The 17,965-nt window shown below is 41.8% G+C and overlaps 1 protein-coding gene across 1 annotated transcript in view; it reads left to right on the forward strand.

The window, feature by feature from the left end:
• The first annotated feature begins 5,116 nt into the window (after nt 1-5,116).
• Nucleotides 5,117-17,965, forward strand: part of LOC138588142 (sorbin and SH3 domain-containing protein 1) — a 52,035-nt gene continuing 39,186 nt past the window's right edge. The window contains exon 1 of the mRNA XM_069658043.1: nt 5,117-5,188. The gene's annotated coding sequence lies outside the window, so the exon portion shown is untranslated. The remainder of the gene's footprint in view (nt 5,189-17,965) is intronic.

The raw sequence follows: 17,965 nt of genomic DNA on the forward strand, positions 1-17,965 counted from the left end.
CTAAGGTGCCTGAATCTAGGGTAGGCTTTTTAAGAAGTGGCTTAATTACAGCTAGTTTTAAAGACTGGGGTACATAGCCCGTCGATAAAGACATATTGATCATATCTAGTAAAGAAGTGCTAATTGAGGGAAAGACTTCCTTAAGCAGCTTGGTTGGAATCGGGTCTAAAAGACAGGTTGATGGTTTAGACGAAGATATCAGAGAATTTAGCTCAGGAAGGTCAATTGGAGAAAAACAGTCAAGGTAAACATCAGGTTTTTGAGCAGTTTCCAAAGATACATCTGCACCAGTTAACGGCAGGAGGTTACAAATTGTGTCTCTAATCTTTAGGATTTTGTCCATAAAGAAGCTCATGAAATCATCACTGCTGAGGCCTATAGGAATACTTGGCTCAATGGAGCTGTGACTCTCTGTCAACCTGGCTACAGTGCTGAAAAGGTACCTGGGATTGTTTTTATGTTCTTCTATGAGGGAGGAGTAGTAGACACCTCGAGCATGCCGTAGGGCCTTCCTGTATTTATTAAGACTATTTTGCCAGAGTAAACGAGACTCTTCTGTTTTGGTGGATCGCCACATTCTTTCAAATTTACGCCACATTTGCTTCAAGTTACGAGTTTCTGAGTCATACCATGGAGCTAGCCTCTGTCGTTTAATAATCTTCTTTTTTAAGGGGGCAATCGAGTCTAGAGTACTTCTCAGCAAACCTGCAGTACTATCAACAAACTGATCAAGCTGAGAGGGACTAACATTAGCATAAGAGCCTGGAGACTGGAGAGTAGTCGGTTAATAGGACATCGAATGTTACTAAATAGTGATCTGATAAAAGAGGATTTTGTGGGAAGACAATTAAGTTTTCGGTTTCAAGGCCATAAGCTAGAACAAGGTCGAGGGTGTGGTTAAAGCGGTGAGTAGGCTGGTTTACACTTTGAGTGAAACCAATAGAGTCCAAAAGGGACATAAATGCCATGCTAAGACTATCATTATCAACATCTACATGAATATTGAAGTCCCCTACGATAATTATTTGATCTGAACTCAGGACTAAATCTGATAAAAACTCTGAGAATTCAGTTAGAAAATCAGAGTATGCGCCAGGAGGGCGGTATACTATCACAAATAAAACAGGCTGTAAAATTTTCCAAGCTGGGTGTGAAAAACTCAGAACAAGGCTTTCAAAAGAGCTGAAACTAAGTTTTGGTCGAGGGTTGATTAGAAGACTAGAAGTGAAGATAGCTGCCACTCCACCACCTCGACCAGTGTCTCGAGGAATATGGGTATTAAGATGACTGGGAGGAGTGGATTCATTTAAGCTGACATATTCTTCCTGACACAGCCAAGTCTCAGTTAAAGAGAGTAAATCAATAGGATAATCTGATATCAGATCGTTCACTAATAGAGCTTTAGATGACAGGGATCTGATATTTAACAGACCACATTTAATTCTCATATTTTTTGGCATAACTTTGGTTGTTGTTTTAATTTTTATTAAATTTTTTTGATTTACTCCTTTTTTATTTGAGTTTGAATTAACTGTAATAAAAGGCCTGGGTTGGGGGGCAGACACATTCTCTATTGCATTAACATTGTGGCTGGGAAACTGCTCACAGGGAAGCTCAGAGGAGTGTGTAGGACTACAGCTCTGCCTCCTGGTCTCAACTCTGGTTTGTCAGGTTTTACGACTAACAAACTTAGCCATATTACGAGACAAAAGAGCTGCACCATCCAAAGTGGGATGAATGCCGTCTCTTCCGATCAGACCAGGCTTTCCCCAGAATGTCTGCCAGTTATCTATGAAGCCCACATCGTTTGCTGGGCACCACCTCGACAGCCAGTGGTTGAATGATGACATGCGGCTATACATGTCATCACTCGTCAGATTGGGCAGGGGTCCAGAGAAAACTACGGAGTCCGACATCGTCTTTGCAAATGCACACACCGACTCAACATTAATTTTAGTGACTTCCGATTGACGTAACCGGGAGTCATTAACGCCGACATGAATTACAATCTTATCAAATTTACGATTATCCTTTGTCAGCAGTTTTAAATTTGACTCGATGTCGCCCGCTCTGGCCCCAGGAATACATTTCACTATGGCCGCTGGCTTCGCTAACTTCACGTTTTTGACTATGGAGCTGCCAATAACCAGAGTTGGTTTCTCTTGTGTCGCTGATTGGGGAAAACTTGTTCGAAACGTGAAGTGGTTGGTGGTGAACCGTGTGCTTCGTCTTGCGGCTATGCTTCCCTCTGAGAGTAACCCAGCCACTGCATCCCGGCTGCTCGGGAGTTGCCGGGGGAGAAGCTACGCTAGGTCGGCCCGCACCGGCTACTGGCCCTGGGGGCTTGCTGCTGATTACAGCAGCTAGCGATGCTTGGTTTTCCAAGGTGCGGAGCCGCGTCTCTAATTCCGTGATCCTCGCCTCCATAGCTCCAAAAATACTACATTTCATACAAGTACCCTTATCCGTAAAGGAGGTCGAGGTAGAGCTAAACATCTGACACACCGAACAGGGCAGATCAGGAGAGCAGGAGGGAGAAGGAGAAGACATTTCAATTGATTAAGCTAGCTGCTAAGCTAACGGCTAAGCGAGTATAAAGTTAAGGGTTTAGAAGATATGACGCTAATGCAACAACGAGAGTGCTTGATGAAAACTAGTGTCTGTTTAAGTACACAGCAGCTGAATAACCACAGTGATGATAATTACAGCTACAAACAGCACAGAACAACACAGTAGCAGCGAGAAAACAGGAAATGAGGCAATACGCTCACCTGACGCAATACGCTCACACACGTTGATTTAGGGGTCTGGCTGGCCATACCTTGTCCCCAGGCATGAAAGCCTGTCTCCGACACCGTGTGTCGTCGGCTCTCCTCTGCCGCACTTCAGAGTTGGCTTGAGCCCGGCGGGTGTAGTCGTGGACCACTTGCAGGCGATCCCTCAGCCTACAAAAGTAGTCCATTTCTCTTCCCGGTTTCCGTCTGTGACAGGGCAAGGCCCCAGGATGTCCACCCCTACTTGCTCCATTGGAGCCCCCACCAAGTACTGTTGCATGCAGTGGGGCGTGGGAGTGCTGGCTTGGTCCCTTCTGGGCAGTGCAGGGGTCGCAGCAGTGCAGGGGTCGCAGCAGTGCACGTGCAGCTCCACGTCCAGCCTGGCCAGTAGAATCGCCCCCCTGAGCACACAAGGCACCAACAGCTGCAGCAGGTTGACCCCACGTTCTGGTGCTTGCCACCTCCAGTAGGCCAACCCGTTGCTTGAAGTTGCCCCATTGAGAATGGTAGGCCTTTACCTCAGGCCCCAGCGCTGACACCTCTGTCCACTTGGGACGCCAACCTGTCTTCAGCCAGCCTCTCACCAGTGCTAGGGTCACGTCTGCCTCCTGTTGTTTTCTCAGCTGCTGCGTGGTCATTGAGAGCGGTCTGGACGACCGCCACCGTCGGCGTCATCTGGCCCAGTTCATCTTGCCGCTGGCAGTAGCGGCACTCCAACACTGCACAGGGGCGCCTAGAGAGCGCGTCAGCATTGCCATGGTCTGCCCTGCCCGATGCTCGATTTCAAAGTCATATCCTTGAAGGGCCTCCAGCCATCGGGCCACCTGACCTTCAGGGTATTAAAATTCAGGAGACAGGTAAGTGAGGCATGGTCGGTGTGGATAAGGAAGTGGCTGCCGTGCAAATACGGCCGGTACGGTAATACCTGGACCACTGCCAGCAGTTCTGTCGAGTGACGCAGTAGTTCTTTTCTGCCCGTCTCAGGGCACGACTGAAGTAGGCCACAGCACGCTCCCCATCTCCTCCCCGATCCCCACGTTGCTGGCATCAGTGTCCACGATGAAGGACTGTCCGGCATCGGGGTAGGCCAAGACTGGGGCTTCAGTGAGGGTTGCCTTGAGCTGGGTGAAGGCTGCAGCGCATGTGTCATCCCAGTCAAATTGTCGTCCCATGTCAGTCAGGCGGTGGAGTGGGCTGGCGATGGTGGCGAAGTTCCGGACGAAACGGCGGTAGTATGACAAGAAAACTCCGCAGCTTGCTGACGTTGGCAGGGGTTGGCCAGTCTCAGACAGAATCCACCTTAGCTTGGTCGGTGGCTACACCACGAGTACTGACCACGTGGACCAGGAATGTTGTCTCCCTCGTCAGCAGGTGACACTTTGCAGGGTTCAGCCTCAGCCCGGCTTGGCAGATGGCAGTGAAGACCTCACACAGGTTAGACAGGGCTCTGTCAAAATCGTTGCCATGTACCAGCAGGTTGTCGAGGTACACAACACAACGACTCCGAGGGACATCTGTCAGCACTCTCTCCGTCAACCGCTCAAAGGTGGCTGGTGCATTGCAGAGTCCAAAAGGCATGACGCGGAACTGCCACAACCCCTGCCCGATGGTGAATGCGGTCTTTGGTCTTGGTCTGAGAGATTGGGGCATGGCGAGGCGATCATGCTGGCGCAGCGGCTCTGGTGTGAGTCCCTGCAGGAAGGCTTGGAGGGCCAGCTCCTCTTGGGCAGCTGCACTGAACTGCGGGTAACCATGCTGGGTGTGCAGCTGCACATCTGCGGCGAAGGTGCCCAGGCTCTCTCCCTCTTGACGGTCGCGACTGGCTAGTTGCTCTCTGCTCTGCTCAGTGAAGAGTCTTTGCCCGAATCGCCTCTCCAGCGCCATGGTCAGGGCCTGTAGATTCCACTGCTCGGGAGACAGAGATTTTCTCACTTTAAACAACACCTGTGCCCCATACACCGCTTGACTACAGGTAGTGCTGTTTTAATCAAGACAGCCATATAATTCATGGACACAGGTCATTAAAACACACTAAAACAATGTAAACATCAACAGTCCCCCCCCCCCCCCCCCCCCTTTTTTCGCTACAATATTTATGTATATATATATATATTATATATAATAATATATATATACATATAAAAATATTATAATAAAACCATCTTCACCATATAAACCATATGCAGATTGCTCAGCTGCCTCCAAATGGCCAAAAATCTGTTAGTGCTTTTATTGTGAAAAGTCAATGGCCCAGCCTCCGGTGCTCTGTGCTTGTCTTGTGCTGCAGTGTTAACGCAGCTGGTGCCGATGAGTGTGAAGCGCTGACAGGACGCTAGTGGAGAGAAGCCGACGGCGCACAGAGCTCAAGTGTATCTGCTATAGCAAGCATAACACTGGATTACCATCATAGAGAGGTAGGCATTCTGCTCTGGATCACTGCTGCGCTGTTCTTTATTATTTTATGGAGGTTCTTTTATCATTATTCCATGCCCACCTTTTATGTAGCATTTGCACCTCAACAGCTGACCTGTGTTTTAGCATGATGCAGAGTCAGCGCCACTTTATTATGTATCGCTCAAACATTAAGTGTGAATTTAACAGACTTTATCAAACACAACTGTGTATATGCGTGACTTATTTTTTATGGCATTTGAGCAGGGAGGCGCTCTGGCTTTGGGACAGTTAGGCTACTGCAGTAGAGGCAGATCCATACATGGGCAATGCGACCCGCCGTGGGTGCCGCACTCCGAAGCTGAATGCCCGGGAGTAAAACCCATATACCTAGACTAGGAATTAAATGCGCAGTGTAGTGAGGCTTAGCGGGCTGTCATTGTGAGTCATCGGAGCTACTCCACATGCATACAATAAGGCTGTGACATCAGGAACACGTACTTAATGGAATTTATGCGGCATGAAAGTGTAAAGACAGAGAGTGTATTAAATAGTATCCCACTGTAATCTTTTTTTAGTCTTATTTACTATTTTGATTAGAGGGGGTTGAAGATAAAAGGGGAATGAGTCATTTAATGTTAGAGAAGTGGTTGGATCCATGAGTTGCATTAAGAGCTGTTTTACCCGGACTACCCGGACACAGCACAAATTATTGTAAAAGAATTGTCGCATACAGTTTATCATTCCAGTGAATTTTTGTAAACACGTCTAACTGAGTAGCTGCAATTGCATAGTTTTAGTGGCCTGAATGTTAAACTTCATGTTACAGGTCTGCCTCAGGCCACATAATGAACAGCATGTGACAACAAACAACTGTCTCACAACATAAGTGAAGACAATCAAATATACATCTTGTTTTACACTTTATACTAATACAAAGCACAGCAGAAAAGGCTTTTTAAAAACAATTCTCAGAGGGGATTTACATCTTTACAAAAATATATAAATCTGGTAAGTTTATAGCATGAATTCCACATTAAGGATAGCCTACCCCATGTATGCCATTATATCCTAGTAGAAAAAGAAAACCTCAATGCATAATTAATTTCTCTACTGTTAATGAGATGTGTCATTTACCTCTGAAACTTACCAGATGTAAGTCTTAACCTGTGTTTTCATTTGTAGTTTTTGGTTGTAATTCTTTATTTTTTCTCTAACAGCAGCTGAGTAACACAACACTAAACAACCTTGAATTATTAACCCCAACACAAATAATTAATCATTCTGCTTCCAACACAGACGCAAAGTAGTCAGAGAGATTTTCTCAAAAATACCTTCTGAGTATCTTGTAATGTGGACAGCACATTTCAGAATATCACACTCTCTACTGTTTAGCTTACGCAATGGCTGCTCTGGATACATGTACTGTAATAAAGCTACAGTACCTAAGCAATGATTCTAGCTTCCTACATGTGAAAGGTTAGGACTGTGTGTGTGTGTGTGTGTGTAATTGTTAAGTGCCCTGTCACTCCTGTCACCTGTAAACCAATATTCTCAATCTCCCCAAAGGCACAGCTTGTGTACTCTCTGCACACTGCTACAACTCGATGACATTGTTTTCAAGAGTATTGACTTGGTCATAGTTCAAGAGAATTTGAGGCAGAGTCCTGGTTGACAACATAAAAGCAGAGAAGTTTTAGATGTTTACACACAGATGTTGAGGTGTTTGCACGTGTAAATAGACAAGATACATCAGTCTTATGTTTGGTCGCCTGCAGCTCAGCCACAGGCCATTTGTTCAGTCACTCAAAGAGCAGCCAAACCTGTGTGATCCCACATATATCTAGTTGTGCAATTGAATCCTGTCAAATTTTACTATTTGAAATTGCATTTCTTTTTTGTTGATAATGGTAAATGGACTGTACTTATATAGCGCTTTGCTTTTCTAGTCTTTGCGACCACTCAAAGTTGCTTTTACACTACATATCACATTCACCCATTCACACACATTTATACACTGATGGCCCAACTGTCAATCAGTTATCACATTCATATCCATTGGCTATGCCACCGGGAGCAATTTGGGGTTCAGTGTCTTGCCCAAGGACACTTCGACATGTAGCCTGAGGAGCTGGGGATCGAACCTCCGACCTTCCGATTGAAAGACGACCGACTCTACCACTGAGCCACAGCCGCCCTTTGAAAGGACAAAGGACACTGTATACAAACTAGTCCCGTTTACTAAAAATCTGACTGTAATTTGGGATTTTTAAGGAGGCCTTTCTTAACAAATGATTGAAATATTTGGGAACTGCCAGGTTTTCATATGTTTTAATATGCTCATCAGGATTTCAGTCTGCAGAGTGTTTCTGAAGTTGATGTATGAAGTTTAGCAATGGCTTTAATGAGCCATTAAGGTTAAGCTCTTGTTTTTTCAGGGATACACTAAATTAAGGCTAGGGTGTTGCAACAGACATGATGACCTGTAGAGTAAGGATGGGACCTGAACCCAGCACAGTTGTTAATATTTTATGAACCCTGTTCAGAATCACATTACACAAATGCCCTAGATTTTAGAGGAGCAACCCCTACAAACATGAATCTGAAAACTACATTTCAAATATTTGCCAAAGACAGCTGGTTTCCAGATCCCCCTCTCTTGTTTTTCCAAGATGATCTCCATTTGTTTTGGAAATCTGAAATGAATAACAGAAAATGTGAGTAACATTATGTCTAAGTTTAAGTACCACAACAGTTATGACAGTGTCATTAGTATTTTGCTCTGCTCTGCTCTGCTGTGTGTCTTTCGCACCCTTATTTATTTGTCAGAGTGTATGCATGCAAAATGCGTAGTGAAGGTTGATAGCAGCATTACATGGACAAAAACCTTTGTAGTGACAGTGTCGGTAGAAAACAGCCTTGTCTTTACTGTGAATCACGGATTGGTTTGGATCAGGCCGGATATTTCAGTCAGACACCAGGTTTCTGTTTTCACTCCATTAATGTTACAACACGTTGCTTAGCAACCCCACCCCCCCCCCCCCTCCCCTTCCATCTGCTGCCATTGGCTGAAGTGGATGGTAAAGTGTTATGCTTTGGCTTCTGAAGGTCTTTGGCACAAAGGACCCCACCCCACCCCCACCCCCCATGGTAACATGTAAACAAGGCAGTGAAAAGATAATTATGCTTAAGTGATGGATTGAAAGCACTCCTTACCACCAACACCTCACCCTGCTCCCCTGTGTTGCAGTAACTGATGTAAAACAAAAGCATCACAACACTTGATAGCAGATATATGACAGCCAGCATGTGGACTTACTCATCATCACAAAAAACAAATCAGAATAATCAAGTGACAGTGAAACATTGGCCTTTAATAAATTATTAACTGTTAAATATAATAAACAAGAATGACAATCTTATTTCTATAATTGCTCCTAAAAAGGCAGGTTGTTATGGGTGTAGCTGCCTGTTGTGTTAGTGTCTGGTTGGAAGAGTCAGACTGGGCAGGCATTCCTGAAATAGACAGATGATGGGCACCCTCTGGAGTCCTGCTGTTTGCTCATTTCACACGATGATACCTTCATAGCACTTAAAATTGCTGGATTATCACGTTGCTGTTTATATTCATGTTTAGCCGCCATATCCCAGTACTCAATTATCAAGTAGTCCTGTCACATAGGCACTCAGAGAGTTATATCAGGGAACATACTCAGAGCTTCCAGTCCACGTCTGAGTTAAAACATCCAGCAGAGATGATGAAATACTTTCAGCTCTCTCTAAATGATGATGATGACAATGATTTGAATTTTCAGTGCATCGCCTAATACAGTACAGCAAGCCCAATTATCTAAACGAGGAAGAATCTATTGTGCATAACTGAGACTGTAATCTAGCCAGGGCATTACATGACTATCATGTGTGTCTCCTGTTCATCCCAAATTAAATTATCACAATAAAGTTATCGTTATTGTGGTTGATTGAGGATTCCTTGTTTCTTTTTCCCTTCTTTATTCTATTTTTTTTACTTTGCATCCTCAAAATGTAACTCTGTGTAATCTATGTCCCATAAAGTCCACAGCAGGGTTACTTGAATAATCACTTTAAGCCTGGAGCCCTAGCTATGAAGATGTATCACCCTGGGCAACCTTTCTGCTTACTTACTTACATTACCCTGCCTGTAAAAGCCTAGGTACGTTACAAGCAAGCTTTCTAGCGCAGCATCTTTAACAGGCAGTTTTGTCTATGTTGTACATGCAGCCAACTGCTGTCCTCCCCAAGACCTTCACATGTGCCAACCAAGTGTTCCCTGTCCCAGGAATCTGGCAATAGTCAAGTCCAATAACTGTCAGGGCCTCTCTTGTACACCCTGGCGGACTGCAAGCCTCTTCAAGTGCTGAAGGACACATCTTTAATTTCCTAAGTCATCAAATATGAAAGTGACACATAGGATCTCTATAATCTCCTTAAGCCTCCATGATGCTTTGATATTTCATTTGGTGAGATTCAAAGAATTTGAAGGCATAGAAGCAGAGTCCATATAGAATTAATTAAAGGTCAATCCATAATCAACATGAATGCATAACCTGCTCAGAGGCAAACAAGGGCAGCAGTGTATAAGTCACATACATTTCCTTTTATGCTTTAGTTGTTTGAAATGAACTTCAAATAGCTTGGTTAAGGAATGTGTAGAATCCCAGGCTGCCGTCCAGCATAGAAGCTGTTTATGGAAGAGAGTTGGGGGTGGAGGGGTAGGGGGCGTTTCTTCTCAATTAGGAGGATAAGCTGCTGCCGTGGAGCAGCCTTTCGAGCCATGTTTGGAGCTATTTGGTGGGATCCACACGCAGTGCTGGATAGCTTCTCTCCCCTCTGCCATTTGTTGACAAAGCAGAAGTCAAACAGTGTTATATAACAGCCCTCTGTTCTTCCCTAGTACAGCGGAGCCAATGATGAGAGCTCTTTTGTATTAACATAGCTCACTTTTAAGGCTGCTTCTGACTCTCTACAGAGAACTGCTTGAAGCACATCATAGTTCAACCTCGTACCAAACTGCCTTTGTTTAGTTTTCACAGGGTGCAGACCAAGTCGAGTCTGGGGCTTGTTTTAGATGAAGTGGTCTTGCTGCCAAAAGAGAATGTTCTGGTCCACTGTATATGACATTCAAATTCTGAATCAAAGGGCAATTTAGGAAACAGCAATTTCCATAAAACATGATCAAGGCTACGTAAAGCAGACAGCCTATGAATGCGTTGTTTACTTTAATTTAAAAGTGTAATAATGCTTATGTATACGTCCACTGTCCCCCTAGCCTTAATCTGGGCTTAATTCAACAGAAAACTTATGTGCCAAAAAAACATTTGTATTATTACTAAAAACAATAGATTTACAAATAAAGAAACAAATATCAGTTTGTGTATAAAAACATCAGCCCTCAAAACAACATACATATGATTGCTGAAACTATTATTTTACTGGAATATTTTCTTTAACATTGTGGAAATACAATCAATTGCTTTTTGATTATGAGATGAGTTTTTTGATACTACTTTAATGGCGGTATGCTAAATCTGAAGCTTGAGCCAGTTAGTTTAGCATTAAGTAAAGTAAACCGTCGGCCCAGCTTGTTTGAAAATACACCTACCAACACCTCCTGAAGCTAACGTCAAGCTTATCTTGTTTGTTCAATATGTACACACAAACCAAAGTTCTGCCACAGTTGCTTTTATGAAAGCAAGGAAAGGAAACATGAAAAACCTTCCCTGGGACCAGTGTCTTAAATGTAAAACATTTTTACATTGAATATATTTGGATTTTGAACTGCTGGTGGGACAAAAAAAGCTATTTGATTATGTCTGTAAGTTCAGTTAGCTTTTTGATTAAACTTAGAATAAATGAATCAATTAAAAAAAATCTTGATTAACAGTATTTGATAACTAGACCATTTTTTGCATGGACTTTTTTGTGCTTTCTCATGATTCTTACAAAAAAAAGATTCATAGATCCAATTACCTAATAACAGTCATTGCAGTAGTTCATTATGTTCACAGATAATAAGAGTAATAAGACCTTATGGACGGTTGGGTCGTCCAGTTTGAATTCCAGTCATCCTCTAGAGTTCTGTCTTTCTCATATGGGCTGGCCTTGCAGGAGCATTTCAAGGGGGTGTGGAAGGATTTTATGTGGTGCTCTGCACAGTTGTTGAGTGGGTGACACATTCCCAGGTGGCATGTGGTGACAGGTCCATCTCGGCACGCCTGTTGTCAAAAACAAATAGACCCTGTACATTGCAAGGGTCAAGGTCAAATCTGGGACTGTCCCGTACAAGACCCTCAAAGCTTAGCCAGAAGTCTCAGCAGGTTTCAGAGGAACATGATGTACATGGACTAAGGATTTGCTGTGCACATCGTCAAATTGGTAATCTACCTCCCTCGATCTTCAGTGATGCTTTGGGATGACCATAGCCTTTTGAGAGTTGCTTGTTTTGGAATTGTTTTTAGTTACAATGAGGGCATTCCGTTGTAAAGATATATGTGTCTGTATGCATGTGTGAGTTTGTCGTAGTTTTGGAATTTAGAGACAGATGGGCCTAATCATCATGCTTTAACTGTGCATTCCTGCTTTTTGGTAATCCCACTTTACAATAAGGGAATAAATAACATTTAAAGAAATGCTTACCTAATGCATGAAACCTTAACAATTAATACAGGATGTATCATGAGTTCCTGTCGCTCACAATTAACAAATAATCAAGTCACTATGACTATACATTTGACAACCAGTTTAACAATGTTACTGTTTTGTTTTCAGAAAGGCTGAGAAAAAAAACAAAGTTTTATGTAACTTTAATCTAGCTAATTTGATTGCATATCATTTCATGCGTCAAGTAACTTTCAATTTACATTCCTTAACCTCAATGAAAGAACTGATCCGAGGCCAGCTCATCTTAGTAGGACAACACTTAAATCTGTACCCATTAGAAAGGAACAACAACATCTTGTTTGATCCTTGTCCTGCTTGGTTTCTATGAGACTGCATCAGATGTGTCAGTTGAGGAAAAAATCTATGAGAACATAAGCTAAACGCTTAAAAACGTAATTTATCTGCTTAATTTGATCTCCCTCCTTCATAGTGTGATTTAGCATAAAATATCACTATGTGAAGAAGAGAAATCTGAAACTTTTTAGACGTTAAGGCGTGATTGTTCATTCAAATAAACTGCAGTTGCAGGAGTTGGGCTGATAAAGTCTCTTCTAATTTCCATTCAGTTCTTGTTGGTCAGCCCAGAGCTCCAGTGATAAATTTCTCTTTTTTACAGGCTGGATGGATGTTCTTTGCCCCGGTGGCATTTCTTCCTATAAAGGCCAGGGGTGAGGTGTTTATACAGTGAACTAAGCGCTACAAGCTGTCATCTTCCCATTATTAGCTCTTTATTTTTCTTTATTGTGATTATTTCAATGTGCTAGAAACTTGGGTGCAACAATAAATTGTTCAGCTAATTCAGGAGTGCGCTTTAACTTTTCTAAATGCTTTTGGTAACACTTTACAATACTGGTGCGTTTCATAAGCATTTATTAATGCTTAATGTATGACTCATGACGAACTAAGACATGCATTAATGATTACCAAATCAGCAACTAATAAGGAGTCATGATTATTCATATATTGAGTAATGAATTACTATTAATTACGTCTGTATTTATTGATTAATTCACCGTTAATATCTACTATTAATTAATACTGTATATTCATGTGTTAATTACCACAATGGGCTGATGCCCCCTTGTACTTCATAGTGACTTAATAATCGTGCCTCACCGAGTAAAGTCATAGCATAATGATATCTTTATAAATCATAGCTAATGATTAATTTAAACATATATTCTGATTTCACTCTGGGACAATAGCCAGTAGAAACACAAATACAGCCAGAAATTTACTGTAAATCTGAGGAGCTTGCATACCAGTCATGACCTGAGAAATAATTGACCATCATTAGGGAGCGACACGTTCTTTATAAACAAATAGCCTACTATTAGACTTGTGGGCTGCAGTTGTGTTATTGATACGGTGTGTCATCAAACATTGCTAATGTATGTTTAATCAGCGCAATCAGCCCTGTGACAGTCAAACGATACATCTCGTCTCCTGCCTCCTGTCATTCTTGTTGGCACACACACCCTCAGGAGGGTGTAGCCGCTAAAAGTAGAGAGCACGAGGTGATAAAATGAGAATCACAATTTTCTTGCTTAGAATTGAGATCACGATTCTCTCACGATTTTTTTCTCTCAATATAAATGTTTATTGCACTCACATGATAAAAAAAGAAACGCAACAAAAATATAAAGGTGCCTGATATCGGACTGGCACATCAATTTTGGACAACACAACGGGAATGCTTCTGTTTAAGGCGCGTTGTCATTTGTTGAGGGAGAAAGGGGGAGCCTTCCTTTAATGTAGCTGATGTCCTGAATGAAAATGCGGCCGGATTGTTGTCATTTAGAAATTAGATTGCGTCTAAGTATGAATCGAGATCGCGATTTTATTTCGATTAATCGCGCAGCCCTACGAGGTAACACTTTTCACGGGAATATTTTCACTTATAAGCCACCCTGCGTAACACATGGCGTGAGGTTATGTGTGCTGACATGAAGCAGGAGTTTTTGTGCTTGTTAACTATTTTCAGGCAGGCGACAAACAGTCTCTGTACAGCAGTCAGTTCTCTGTGTGCTCTGTTGAAGAGCTGCACTAATGTGATATCAGACTGGCTTTTCCTGTGGATTAGTCATTGAAAACGATAAACTGGCGAGTTTTTGTTTTGCACTGAGCAACAAAAAAGTAGCAGCTTGATGTGTATCACGTAATTTGCTTCAATATGGCACTGCCACTGGGTATGAATGTGATAACTAATTGACAGTTGGGCACTCTACATAGCAGCCTCTGTCATCATTGTATGAATGTGTGTGTGAATGGGTGAATGTGATATGTAGTGTAAAAGCAGCTTTGAGTGGTCGCAAAGACTAGAAAAGTGCTATATAAGTACAGTCCATTTACCATTTACCAAGTCTATAAGGGGTAATGTTTTAAAGCTGATATTTCAGAAAACATGTGCTAAAGAATTTTAACTTTGTGGTAAGGTACCCCATCTAATAATGCATAAACAAATAAATGTATAAACATATAAAAAAATTATATCATAGTGTCACCATGTGGTAAGTTTAGTGTTTTTTGTTTAAGTCAAACAACTCGTAAATCGTAAGATGTAGCTAAACAATATTTGTACAGTGGGTTCCTTGGACGAAACTGAGTCATTTCCTTACTACAACCTGAGGTCTCATCAAAGAATGAGTCCTAAGTGACATTCAACGTTTTATTTTAATCAATACTGTATGTGTAACATTTTTATTTTGCAAAATTTTTGATCAAACTTAAAGCTTAAAACAATAACATGCAAAATCATCAATCGTGTATTTTTCTCACTTTTAACTTTTATTTTTTTAAAGTTTGAATTTGAATTTCTACCTCTTTCCCGTGGCTCAATTGGTGTGACAATTGGTAAGTCCACCACAGTGGAGATTCAAGGGGATCAAAGTGTGTCAAGTTCTGTTCTACTCACTAATGATGTAGTAAATTTTACATAAGGTATTGGTTTGTCTCCTTATTCAGGCTATAATAAGGGAAGATCACACATAATTTAACGTACATGGAGCGCTGCAGTTATATCTAAATGTTACCATTTTTCTATTCTTTTTATTATTAGAAAATCCTTGGTGAACAGATTCTTCATGAGCATGGGTATGACAGTTTGCAAACAATATTTCAAGCTATATTCCACGGTGACCAAATTCAGCAAAGTTTTAATAGCAGGGGTGCTGAACCGAAACCTGTAGCAATTGATACATTTTCACCAGTAGGTGGTGCTAATTGGATTTGAAAATGGCAGCAGCAGCTTGGAAGTGGCAGAGTAAACAGTGGCAGCCGTGGCCACAGCAGTGGCTCACAGCTGCAAAGCCCAACACTTACTGAGATTTACCTTTATGTATGAATTGCAGGATATATCTGACACTAATCTCTATTTACAGATTCTACATAGAAATGAAGAATCAGTAGGCAGGGGTGTGGATTTTGCGGACGGGAAGTGTTCTGGTTTCCATTTGTAGCCCGAGTGATATTGACCAATTACTTATCAGCAGGCTGAAGCGTATGCAGGAAAAACAGTCTGTGTGGAGAGCAAAAGCAGGCAGAACATAATCTGCCATAATGTCATCCCAGCTCCCATTAGCATTCGTCTGACAACAATTTAGCTTCTTATTAATCATTAAAAACAGACATTTGCAGCAAGTTCAGCTAACAATCCATTCTAGATCAAAAATTCACCTGACGCTGTGTAACAAAAGATGTTCAGCGTTTAGATTTCCTGGAATGCATCAGAAATGCTTGCTCCAACTATTCTATTCTACTACTCTGTTCAACAAACAAGCATTTTAAAAGATGTTTTCTTCTCTTAAGAAGAGACCTGACCTGAAGCTTGCATTTTTACTTTTTACAAATCTGCATCATGATGTTATTTTGGCAAAGGCAAGACTCGTTAATGGCAAGCAGATTACAAGAACAGGGTGACATGCTTATTTACAGTGAAACTGAGACTCACCAGAAAGAGATGAATGGGCGCTCCTCTGGCTGCATTGTTGCGCTGCATTGTTTACAGTCCAATAACAGAGGCTGCACTTTGGCTAACACTTTGGCTAACTACTGTGGTATGAACCCGAAAAAGAAACAGTTTTCCTTGTGTTTACTTGCAATTATCGGGTCTTAAGTTTGCCGAAATAACATCCTAAGCCCCCCTTCACATGTCAGGCCCCACCCCATCACATCATCAGGAACAAATCATTGAGATATGGAATATGCCCCACCTCTTGCAGTAGACACACACGCCCTGAAAAATATTTGCTTTTAGATGAACACTGGTTTTCCTAGGACAGACTCGTTAAAGGGTGGTACCAACTCAGTGGAATGTCGGTCAGAACAGATGAGCAAAGGCATGGAGTTCCAGTCCAAATATTTATTGTTTAACTGGTTTTATATCAAATACACAGTTCAAACTTGAGGTGAGGGGGCATCCACATGCAGCCAGCCAGTTCCATTGTTCCCATAGAGTTTGTCACAGGTGAGCTGGCTTCCTTTATTAGCTTTGAAGCTCCGCCCATTCAGGAAGTGAAGAGGCAGGTAAAGGAGAGTCAGAGGAGGAGGAGGGGATTTTTCACAAGCCCTGTGACAATATGGCGTTAATCAGAACTTCACACACTTCTGAGCCCTGCTCCAGAGGGGCAGTTTGTACAAAAAAACACCTACTGACCAATTACTTCTCTTGATCCCGAAGCTCGGTGAGCAAATTATGAGAAGGAGGAGGGCAAGAGTGCTTAGAGACCAAGAAAACACTTCCTGTATGATTTTTCATATAAAAGAAATATTAATTACCCATGTTAACCTGCTCTTTTTAGTTTTCTTTATTATTACATATTATATTATATTATTATATTATTATTATTACTTGGTTCCAAAGTCTCTTTGAGACCCTTCTCTCTGCGGCTGCGGTCCATCAGGACCAAAACCAGCCGACAAAGGAACAGTTTCTTCTCCTCTGCTGCCAGCCTCGTCAACACACTTCATACTCTACTGATGATACAGCAGAAGCAGTGTTGAGATTTAGGCACTCAAAAGAATGTCTTGGACGTTGCCTCTCTGGGATGCAAGGGGTCAGGAAATAACTGATTTTAGAAAGGAGAGAGTGATAATAGATACTCAGATTTTCTGATGCTCAAGGACTGCTCAGGTCCATGACTGGAAGATGTTTTAAACGGTTTTTGTGTTGTTGGAATCACTTCCATTTCCCTCTCATCAATTGAGGCCTATTTGCAGAGTTTCCAGCTGGAACAGTAGTCCCCTGCCTGTTCTGCAGGTTGCTTATTTACCACCAACATAGTGCAATCTAACATAAAGTCAGAGTGGAACAAGCAAAGACTGAACTTTGCTACAGCTGCTTAAATTTGACATTGTTCAGTAAATTTTAGATGCATTTTGCTGTTTATGCCTTTTGTCCATTAATCATGGCCTACAAAAATAGAACTACTTATTTGAATATGCACATGTATGCTTGAGTGACTGTTTAAGAACCTTTATGTGAGTCTTTGTGTCAACCAGCCCTATTCTGTGCCTTTTAAATGAGGAGGTCTTCTAAATCAGTTGTGCTGTCTGAACACAATGGGAGGCCCAGCGAGAAATGGGAAGTGTTTCACAGATGCTTTTCTGGTGGCCTTGGTGTTGCTTCTGCAAGCTCCACTGATGCAGCCCAGATTAGCATATGTTTGTTCTCTCTCACACCCTCCCTTCTTGTTCTTAAAGGGGAACACATAAATATTTTTTCATCGAAGAATTGTCATGCAGAATGACTCATGTGTTGCCATCAGAGCTGAAGTGTCAAGCACTAAATGAATCAGAGGTCAACTGAATCTATAGAATTGTTAGAAAATTTTTTTACATGAACTTAGATTGCTTAAGATTTCTTGATTTTGCGTTTTTGGTAGCCAGTAGGTTTGAAGAAGACTAAGAATACTTAACTTCATGCATGTTTTAACAAGGGCTTAGAAGAAACAAGCAACCAAAAAAAATGAAAATAAATCCAAGTTCTTATTAAATTCTGGAATTACATTTAAAGGGAATTGTTTACTTTACATTTCCTTTACAGTCTAAAATAATGTGACAATATTTTTTCTTATAGTTTGGGAAACGCTTCAAGGAAAGCT

Source organism: Semicossyphus pulcher, unplaced genomic scaffold (genome assembly GCF_022749685.1).
Source record: "Semicossyphus pulcher isolate SPU_LCO1_2020_fin unplaced genomic scaffold, fSemPul1.0.p SCAF_12, whole genome shotgun sequence".
NCBI classification, from domain to species: domain Eukaryota; kingdom Metazoa; phylum Chordata; class Actinopteri; order Labriformes; family Labridae; genus Semicossyphus; species Semicossyphus pulcher.